Raw genomic sequence first — 10,705 nt, 5'->3', positions numbered from 1 at the left:
GCCTTGCCTTGCCTTGCCTGGCATTACCTTCTCTTGCCTTGCCTTGCCTTGTTTGGGATTGCCTTGCCTGGAATTTTGTCTTGCCTTGCCTTGCCTAGAATTGCCTGGAGTGGAGGAGACTGGCCCCAGTGTCAGACTCCCCAGCATGCTGTGTGCTCAGCAGGATCTGCCCATTGACATCCAGGGAACACTCACCTTCCCCACCCTGGGAGAGGTTACTGGACAGAACTGCACTGGGTGTTGGTGTCACCCAGGACCCCACGCACTTTCCTGAGTATGATGCTGCTTCCCTCCTCTGGGCAGCTGCATCATTTTCTCCTGAAAATTTTCTGGAATCTCAGCTCTGGGTTTCCTCTCCCTTCTCCACTCTCCTTGCCCCAACCTGCTTTTTCTGAAAAAGTGAGGGAATTGTTTATGAGTTAATTTGTTGAAAATAAGTGGTGGCCTCCATGCTTCTGTTTTCTTTCAGCCTGCTGGTAATGCAGGGTTACAAAGGATGCCTGGGCTCCCACACAGGTGCTGGCAGAGGGGGTGGCAGGTGGTGCTGTGCCTCTGCCTGCTCGAGGAAGGAGGCCATCCCTCTGCCCCCATCCCTAGGCCGGGCTTCTTCCTGACTTTCTGAATATCCTGTATTCCAGAGACCTCAGAACCCACTCCTGAGAGAGCAGAGCCAGGCACTTAGAGAAAGACGAAATGGTGCCATTCTAGGGTCTTATTAGGTATCTAAATCTGTTAGAAAGAAAATTAGGAACTATGTATAAAACTTAAAATATTCAAGTATTAAAAGGTTATTTGAATCAAAGTTTTAAAACATGCCATCAGCAAGCTTCTACCACTAAGTGGGGACTTTTACAGAAGTTGAGCAAGTTCCCTGAATTGAGAGAAAAATGAAGCCACCTGTGCTGGGGACACTTGAGGCAGGGAGAGTGTGGGCAGGGGAAGCCAGAGAAGTCCCGGCCTGCGGAAGCCAAACAAAAGAGTGTGAGTCAGGAGGGTGGTCAGGATCGGGAATGAGGTTGCTCTCCCTGGAGGAGGAATCATAAAGCGCACAGCCTGAGACTCCCTCCCCTGGGGTCCCAATATTTCACAGGCCTCCTGGAGCTGCCTTCCAATAAGGACAAACACAGCAAGAAAAGATCCATTTCTGCACAAAAGTCCTTCTGGAAAGAAGAAAAAAAAAAGCCCCGAATGGAGTCAAAACGTTACCAGTGCTGACTTAGCCTCTCGATTCTTTTCTAAATGGAGTGTGGTTTCCTAGTCAGGGAATGGAAGAGGCCCCTCCCACACAGGGACAGGGCCATAACCCCAGAGGATGAAGCAGCAGCATTTATTCAAGATACAACAGTGAGGGGATCCCGTCACATTCCTGTCTCCCCCGAAAGGGCACATCTCGAGAAGTGATCCAGGAGACATGTAAGTTCCTAAAACCACTCCCTTCACTCTATCCCCCAGGACCTGGCCCAGACTCTGAGATACACTGGCTTGGGGTGCCCTCGGGTGGCCGTGTGAAAAACCACAGTTTAGGGCCAGTCTGGGACTTCCAGACCTGGCCAGGATGTCCCCAGGCCACCTGTCCTTCTGCTTTGTCTCACTGTCCCTTGGCAGATGGCCTGATGCTTGGCGCTGGCCCAAGGACACCTCAGGAAGGTTTGGTTCCCACTCCACAATGGTCCGATTATCCAGAGGTTTTAGGGACGTCTATCTGCCTTCTGGAGATGGACAGGGGCCTTAAGACTTCGGTTGAGAACAGGATGCTCTGTCTCTTACTGTCTGGGGGAGGGATGGCCTCCAGCTGCAGGAAGTACAGCAGCACCTTGACCTGCCAGAAAGAGTGGGAAAGAGGAGAGAGGCTCAGAGGGTGCTCACAGCTGGTGATCTTTAGCCCCCAAGTTCAGTTCAGGTGCTGGATCCTCTGCTGCTGCCATGAAGCCTTTACAGTGAGACGGGAGGTGGGGGTGTGGATGCAGACAAGGCATGACTTGGGGGGTTTAGAGGTGCAGAGGGCCTTTCTCTGTCACCCAGGCTGGAGTACAGTGGCTCCATCATGGATCACTGCAGCCTCTAACTGCTAGGCTCAAGCCATCCTCCCGTGTCAGCATCCCCAGTAGCTAGGACTACAGGTGTGTGCCACAATGCCTAATTTTTCCTTTTCTCTTTTCTAGAGATGGGGTTTGCTGCATTGTCCAGACTGGTCTCAAACACCTGGGTTCAGTTATCCTGCCACGGTCTCTCAAAGTGCTGGGATTATAGGCATGAGCCTCCACACCCAAACACTTGGGGCGGTTTTAAGCCCCCAGTAAGGTGCACCAGCAGGACCAAGAGGTGGCCTGGGCCTCCCCAACACTCTCATCCATGCAGACCTAGGCAAGTTTCTCTCTCTGAATCTCAGGCACCACCACAGACAATGCAAGTAGGAAGCTGGGCAGGGCAGGACTGGGGGTGTAGCAGGCAGAGGCCACCTCTGTCAGGTCGGGGTGGCATGGGCTGGCTGGAGCCTCTCTTCCCACATGTAGGTCATGACCTCCAAGGACCAGCTGTCGGTCATGGTGATGGGCCGCTGGGATTGGCAGAAAGCTTGCTCTCATTCTCTGAGGCTGGAGCAGTGTGGGGCCAAAGACCATGGCGAGGTTGTGCAGGGACTTTTATTGACTGCCTTTTTCTTACCACCCTGTGCAGGACCAAAGCAGAGGGTACTTGTGGGTCTCAGCAGCCCAGGACGAGGGGTTAGCTCTGGGCTGGTGGGGAGGTCTCCTCCACGGTCGGGAAGTGAGGGAGTTGGGGGATTCAAGTGCACTGCTGGTCATGGCCAAAGCTCTGAGCTCTTTGTGAAGCCACAGTGCGGAGCGGGGAGCAGGGCAAAGAAGAGAGGCTGGGGTGGGGGTGGCAGTGGTGCTGGTTACTGAATTCAGATTATAATCAGTGGTCATATCCATGGTTCAGGAGCTGAAACAACATATAGCCATGAAACAACATAGAGGCAGTGAGGGACTGTAGATGGGTTGGGGGAAAAGGTCCTCAGTGCTGAGGGTCTGATGTGAGCAGAGGGGCACCCTGTGGCCTGGGTTTTCGTAGCCCTCCCTGGGCAGCCATGAGAGAGCTGGGCTACCTTTTCAGGTGGTCCAGAAGGAAAAGGAAGGTGAGCAGGTTGGCCTCCAGCCACGATAAGGACAGGTTAAGCTTGGAGTTCTCCTTTGCAGCGAGGTCTGAAATTACTGAAGAAGGCAGTGGGTTACTCCTTATGGTCACAACGAGCTGGAGACCTCTCCCGAGTTGGTGACATGGAGCACCTGGGACACGTGTTCCTGAACAGCCTAGGCTCATCATCATACTCACTCCCACAACACTGAGCCCCAATGAGGACCCTGTGAAGGGCACCAGTGTGGGGTATGAGCCACCTGAATCCCTTTTCTCTGCCCCACAGGGGTCAGCAGCACCTGAAGAACAGCAGCAGGAGGTGGCATGAGAGCAGTGGCTCATGGGCAGAGCTGCCCATGGGAAACTGCGGCTGCCAACCCCTCCCGAGGGCAGCCCAGAGTAGTGGAGGCTCAGCATAAAATGAAAAAGGGGAGTGAGGGACACAAGGAGGTGGGATGTGGGTGGCCCCAGCCCCACAAACTAAGCAGAGACCCTCTCTTCACCCTAGACTTCGCAGGGGCATTTCAGGCTGGTAGACCAGGTCCTCTAGGCATGGGCTCGGGAGGCAGGCCTGCCCTAAGGGTCATGCAGAGGATACAGGGCCACACACGCCAGTGCCCTGCTTAGACATCAGCTTCCAGGTTGACTTGGGGTCAGGCCAGGTTTGATCCTGTGCTTAACTGGGCCAGGACCCGTGGCTAGAGCACCTGGGGACCCTCGTTCAGCCCTTGTCTGCTGGAAGGGTGACAGCAGACTTTAGGACCCCACAGCACAGCACTGCTGAGCATTTTACTCTCTTGGCCTCCTTGAGGAATAGGACAAGGAGTCCTCTGGGGACAGACAAGGACTTACACAATGGCCTCAGTTGTGGCCCCTGCTTTCTGAGCTTGGTTAAAACACTGACCATGGCAGAAAGGACACAGCTTGGGTTCCCACACCTCACTTTCCACAACCCCTAATGGCAGCAGTGCACATGGAGGAGATGCCTCCTATGATGCCAAGGCCTCCAGTGCTCACCGATGCCCCTCATCAAAGTTGGGTAGAACTTGTCAGTGAAGAAGGGCTCAGGCAGCTCACGGAAGCAGAGCTTCAGCCTGTCTGCAATGGTGTGTACGTTCATCTCACTCATCATCATCCACACGTCCCTGTCATCCGGAAAGAACATGGAAATGCTGCAGCCTCCTTGAGGATCCCAAGTAGGTCTCCCGCCATCTCTGCCTTGGCTAAAGCACCGTCCCTGCCACCCTGGCCACTGTGCGGGTCCCTCCCTGGCTTTGAGCAGCTCATCTTCCTCCTCCCAAGAGCTGGGCATGGTTCTGCGTCTGTGTAGAGATGATGGAGGGGTGTGTGCATCCCCATATTTCTCCCCTGCTTGGCTCCATCATGGATCACTGCAGCCTCTAACTGCTAGGCTCAAGCCATCCTCCCATGTCAGCCTCCCCAGTAGCTAGGACTACAGGTGTGTGCCACAATGCCTAATTTTTCCTTTTCTCTTTTCTAGAGATGGGGTTTGCTGCATTGTCCAGACTGGTCTCAAACACCTGGGTTCAGTTATCCTGCCGCAGTCTCTCAAAGTGCTGGGACTACAGGCATGAGCCTCCACACCCAAATACTTGGGGCGGTTTTAAGCCCCAAGTAAGGTGCACCAGCAGGACCAAGAGGTGGCCTGGGCCTCCCCAGCACTCTCATCCATGCAGACCTAATTCGTTTTTATTATCATCAATTCAAATTTATTTATGCATCCTGTGTTGATCTGGCAACCCTATACTATCTGTAACCCTGTAATAGGCCCTCTCAGAGCACACGGATAGAAGATATGTGTATTAACCCATGTAGATACACATATCTATTAAATTTTTATATATGTGTGGTTAAATATGAGTTCATACTTATTTCTCTAACTCAAATTCAGTATCACAGGGTTCCTTCTAGCCTTCTCCCTTTGCTTATCTATAACTTCTCTCGCCAGCAGTGAAAAACCTGACCCCCACCATCGGCTCTTCATTTACTTATTTGCCCCTTCTTACTCACGGTGCATGTAAAGCTATTTCAGAATTGGTCACAGCCTCCCCACCCGCATCCCAGCCCCTAGCCCGATGAGAAACAAACTTACATGGTTGCAACACAGTGCTGAAGTCCAGGTCCTGTGGCCTTTAGCCTTGCAATTGGAAGTCAAAGCAGCACCTGCAAGGTTACTTTGGTTTGCTCCTTTTCCCAACCCCTCAGGGATGTTATGTGTACAGTGACATTCATTCCTGAAAGTCTACATTCCCCTCCATCCTAGTTGATATTTTTTTTCATCTACGAAGTGTGAGAATGTCAATGTTTTATTTGGTACAAGGATAAGGAGGAAAACAGCAAAATAAATTTGATAATAAGATTTATACTTTATTACAAGTGATTTTCTTAAAACACAACTTTCACATTTGGCTGCGTGAAACAGAGAAAAAAGGGAACTTTCACTAGTTTTAAGTAGGCCAACTCACATGATCCCTCCAAATGAGTTTAAATGAGAATGAGTACATTTTTTCTAGCTGGGAAAATGTTTTCCTTAATTGAGTTTAAATAATGTGCCCATAGTGATGAATAAGCCCTTGGGCTAGGCTCAGAAACCTCCTCTACCAGCCTGTCTCATAAGAATTAAAAAAATATTTATGGGACATACATGAAACATATATATATATATATATATATATATATATTTGGTTGTAATAGTAGAGACAAGAATTTTTTTAAATCCATACTATTTCTCTTTCCGGTCTTTTTCTCCTAAATGCACCTTCTGAGTTTCTTAGGATGCTTCACAAAGACTACTTAGTGGATTAATGTGTTCCTCAACTTTAGCACCCTTTGTGTGTGTTAAGAGTAATGAGAATGCCTTAGAAACAGTCACTAGAGTGAATCGGCAACCAACAGAATGGGAAAAAATTTTTGCAGTTGACCCATCTGACAAAGGGCTGATATCCAGAATTTACAAAGAACTCAAACAGATTTACAGGAAGAAAACAAACAAGCCCATTCAAAAGTGGGCAAAGGATATGAACAGACACTTTACGAAAGAAGACATATATGAGGCCAACAATTATATGAAAAAATGCTCATCGTCACTGGTCATCAGAGAGATGCAAATCAAAACCACATTGAGATACCATCTCACACCAGTTAGAATGGCGATCATTAAAAAATCTGGAGACAACAGATGCTGGAGAGGATGTGGAGAGAAAGGAACACTTTTACACTGTTGGTGGGAGTGTAAATTAGTTCAACCATTGTGGAAGACAGTGTGGCGATTCCTCAAGGCCTTAGAAATAGAAATTCCATTTGACCCAGCAATCCCATTACTGGGTATATATCCAAAAGACTATAAGTCGTTCTACTATAAGGACACATGTACACGAATGTTCATTGCAGCACTGTTTACAATAGCAAAGACTTGGAATCAACCCAAATGCCCATTGATGATAGACTGGATTGAAAAAATGTGGCACATATACACCATGGAATATTATGCAGCAATCAGAAATGATGAGTTTGTGTCATTTGTAGGGACATGGATGAATCTGGAGAACATCATCCTCAGCAAACTGACACAAGAACAGAAAACGAAACACCGCATATTCTCACTCAGAGGTGGGTGATGAAAAATGAGAACGCATGGACACAGAGAGAAGAGTACTAAACACTGGGGTCTATTGGGGGGAAATGGGGAGGGCCAGTGGGAGGGGGAGGTGGGGAGGGATAGCCCGGGGAGAAATGCCAAATGTGGGTGAAGGGGAGAAAGGAAGCAAAACACACTGCCATGTGTGTACCTATGCAACTGTCTTGCATGTTCTGCACATGTACCCCCAAACCTAAAATGCAATAAAAAATAAAAAATAAAAAAAAAAGAGTAATGAGAACGGGGTTATTTAAACTGCTTCCTCATAGCCTTCCCCTTCATTACCAATAGTAAAGTTGACTTAGAAAACAATGAGGAAGAAGTACCATAGCCCACAGGCATCTAGGAATGGGGAATTAATTCAGACTGAGAAAATGTGGCTCTGGAGAGATACTAAAGTCCTATTGTAAATTTATAAAGTCTAAATGAAGCCTTTCTCTCCAGCTTCAGACTTAGATAAGGTGTGAGATGTCAGGGATGTGGATGGACGCTTCAAAAAATGATATTTTCATCCGTGTTCTTCCCCCTTCCCTCCCCTGTGAGACAAAATATACGGAAATACAAGTGCTTGGTACTACATGCTTTTGAGGCTTAAAAGCCCAATAACAAGCACGCTGTATTCGTTGTTGAAGGGGATCACTTTTTAAATAAACATCACCAGAAGAATCTCTTCAAACGGAGAATGAAGTCACTCTCCCTCCCCAGAGGCTATGAGGGAAAAGGGAGATGGATATTTTGCCTACTTGCAGGTGGGCTCTCCCTTTCTCTGCCTTGGGAGGTAGCTGAGAGAAAAGGCAACGCTCAGTCCTCCATGGCAAAGTCTTTGGTCTTCTCCTCCTGGTCTCCCACTTTGTAGCACAGCAGCACGCATAGGCGACGGGGGTTGTCCCGGGAGGGCAGTAGCGCGATCTCTCCCGATACGTCCGTGTCTTGCTCCACTTGCACCGGCTCGTTCAGGTAGAGGAGCGCCTGTTTTCAGTGCGTGGCCGGGTGAAAAGGCGGGGTGGACAGCACCAGGGGTTTCTCCGACTCCCTCCAGGGAAGGTCACCTGGAACCAGGTGGCAAAGCCGTGCATGGGCGCCCAGCCATAGCAGCTGCAGCGGAAGCGCCCGCCCACTCCGGCCTCCAGCTCCTGCTCCAGGCCAGCGTGGGAGAGCTCTAGCTGAGCAAAGCGCTGCGGCCGGGCCAGCACATCCTCGCCGGACTCCTCGTGGAGTCCCTGCACGACGATCTCCGAGTGGCCTATGAGGCAGCACAGGGCGAAGCCCTCCAGGCAGCTCATGTCCACACCATAGTGCTGCTTCACCTGGCTCCAGAAGCCCAGGCGCCATTCCAGCATCTGGTCGCTGATGGGGGCTATGAAGAGCTTGGCAGAGGCCGGCAGGAGAAGACCGCCTTCCTTCAGCCACTTGGTTCGCGCGTGGAGGACGGAGCTCAGCATGGACTCCTGCAGGAGTGCGTATCCCATCCACTCGCTCACGATGGCATCCACCTGCTCCGGCAACTCCACAGTCTCCACCCGTCCCGGCAGGATGTGCACCCGGTCCTCCAGCCCGTTGAACCGCACCAGCTCCCGAGCCTGTTGCCAGATGGCGCTGGCCTCTACCGCGTACACGCGCCGGGCGCCGGCCTGGCCCAGAAGATACTCAGAATGCTGGTGCCCGCTCCCACGTCCAGTACCGTCTTGCCTCGCAGTGCTGCCCAGTTCCGCAGGATGCCCAGGCGGTAGGCATCGGTGCGGACACGGTCTGCGATCATCTCCTCGTGGACTGAAACGTCTGAGTAGCACTCGTAGTACAGCTGGTCCCACTCCCGCTTAGTCCTCCCGGGTCGCTCCAGGGCCGCCTCCTGCTCCGCACCATCTTCCTCTTCAGTTCCCTCTCCTCCTTCGCCGCCGCTCCCCGACTCAAGCTTGCTTTTCTTGGGCTGCGACATCTTGGCCCTAATTTTTTTTAATTGTATACATTAGAGCTCCCACTTTGTGATATACAGTTCTATGGATTTTAACAAATGCAGAGCCATTTATCCACAGCCCAGTATCATACAGAATTGTTCCTTACCCAACCCCCAACCCTGCCTTTTGGAGACAGGGTCTTTCTCTGCCACCCAGGTTGGAATGCGGTGGTGTGATCACAGCTCACTGCAGTCTCAAACAATCCTTTTACCTCAGCCTCCTGAGTAACTGGGACTACAGGCATGTGCACACATCCCCAGCTATTTTTTTTACTTTTTGTAAACATGGGATCTGTGTTTCCCAGGCTGGTCTTGAACTCCTGGCTCAAGCGATCCTCCCACCTCAGCCTCCCAAAATGCTGGGATGATAGGGGGTGTGAGCCACAACACCCAGTCCAGAACGGTTCTGTTACCCTAAAAATTCCTTCCATGAATTCTCTCAGCAGTTAATGTACAGTTAATCTACCCTCTTCCCTACCACCAGCAACCCTGGCATCTGTTTTCCATCCCATAGTGTAGCTGCTTCTAAAATGCCATATGAATGAATTTATACAATGTGTGCACCCTTTGGAGTCTGGCTCCTTTCACTTAGCAAAATTCGTTTAAAATTCCTCCATATCATTGTGTGAATCAATAGTTTACTGTCTTTTTACAGCAGAATGTACCATGGCCAGGAACTGTGGCTCATGCCTGTAATTCTAACTCTTTGGGAGGCCAACGTGGGAGGAACGCTTAAGACCAGTCTAAGCAACATAATGAGATCCCCATCTCTACAAAAGAAAAAAAATAGTTGGACGTGGTGGCACGTGGTTGTAGTAACAGCTACTCAGGAGGCTGAGGCAGGAGGACTGCTTGAGCCTAGGAGTTCAACACGGCAGTGAACTACAATCACGCCACTGCACTCCAGCTTGGATGACAGAGTGAGACCCTGTCTTAAAAATAAATAGATAAATGGCATTGCCCACTTTATGGGGACTAACTTGGAGGTTTCTGATGGAAGAAAGACTAAATAGCACACGGGAGGATTTCAAGAGAAAGCGAGCTGGGCTTAAAAAGCCATCAGGTGCAGTGGCTCATGCCTGTAATCCCAGCACTTGGGAGGCCAAGGCAGCTGGATTGCTTGAGCTCAGGAGTTTGAGACCAGCCTGGGCAATATGGTGAAACCCTTGTCTTGATGAAAAATATAAAAATTTAACTTGGCATAGTGGTGAGCATCCATAGTCCCAGCGGGAGAGAAGGGCAGGAGGCTAACTTGAGTCTAGGAGGTTGAGGCTACAGTGAGCTGAGATTGTACCTCTGCACTCCAGCCTGGGCCACAGAATGAGGCCCTGACTGAAAAAAAAAAAAAGAGAAAAAGAGAAGGGAGAAAGGAAGGAGGGAAGGAGGGAGAAAAGGAAGGAGGGAAGGAAGAAGGGAGAGAAGGAGGGAAGGAAGGGAGGAAGGGAGGGTGGGAGGGAGGAGGGAAAGAAGGAAGGAAGGACGGTCCATCAGGGCCAACAAGCACTGATGTGAGAACAGAGCTGCACCTGCCTCATAGGCAAGTCTTTGTTTTTAACTCCCAATCCCCCTCCTTGATGAGCTGAGATAGGAGGCCCAGCAAGGAGGAAAAGAAAAAAGGATCCAACCACATCTGCCTCACCCACCTCAGCCCTCATGTCCTAAAGCAGATAGCAGGAGAGAGGAGAAGATGTCAACTCTAATAATGTTTGACAGTTTGATTATCACACTGACATGTTAATTACCAAAGAGAGATCATTCCTATGACTGAAAGTAACTGGTGATCTATTACTTGAAAGTGAACATGAATATGAACAGGAAATCCCCCTATCCTCTACCCCAAACTTAGATTTTTCTTCAGGAGCCAGAACGAATCCACAGAGGAGGTTGCAAAGATTGCTTTCTGCTTGTACCACAGATCAGCTCACTATTACAGCATAACAAACTAATCCTTCATGGCT

The 10,705-nt window shown here is 50.0% G+C and overlaps 2 pseudogenes; both read right to left on the bottom strand.

Annotated features, from left to right (window-relative positions):
• Positions 1–1,675: 1,675 nt before the first annotated feature.
• Positions 1,676–4,300, bottom strand: LOC103787784 (breakpoint cluster region protein-like; annotated as a pseudogene).
• A 3,294-nt stretch (positions 4,301–7,594) lies between these two features.
• On the bottom strand, positions 7,595–9,662 carry LOC118147459 (protein arginine N-methyltransferase 6-like; annotated as a pseudogene).
• Between the last annotated feature and the right edge of the window lie 1,043 nt (positions 9,663–10,705).

This window comes from Callithrix jacchus, chromosome 14 (assembly GCF_049354715.1).
Source record: "Callithrix jacchus isolate 240 chromosome 14, calJac240_pri, whole genome shotgun sequence".
NCBI lineage: Eukaryota > Metazoa > Chordata > Mammalia > Primates > Cebidae > Callithrix > Callithrix jacchus.
Note: the sequence above shows the minus strand (reverse complement) of the source record. Positions and strands in the feature narration are given on the sequence as shown.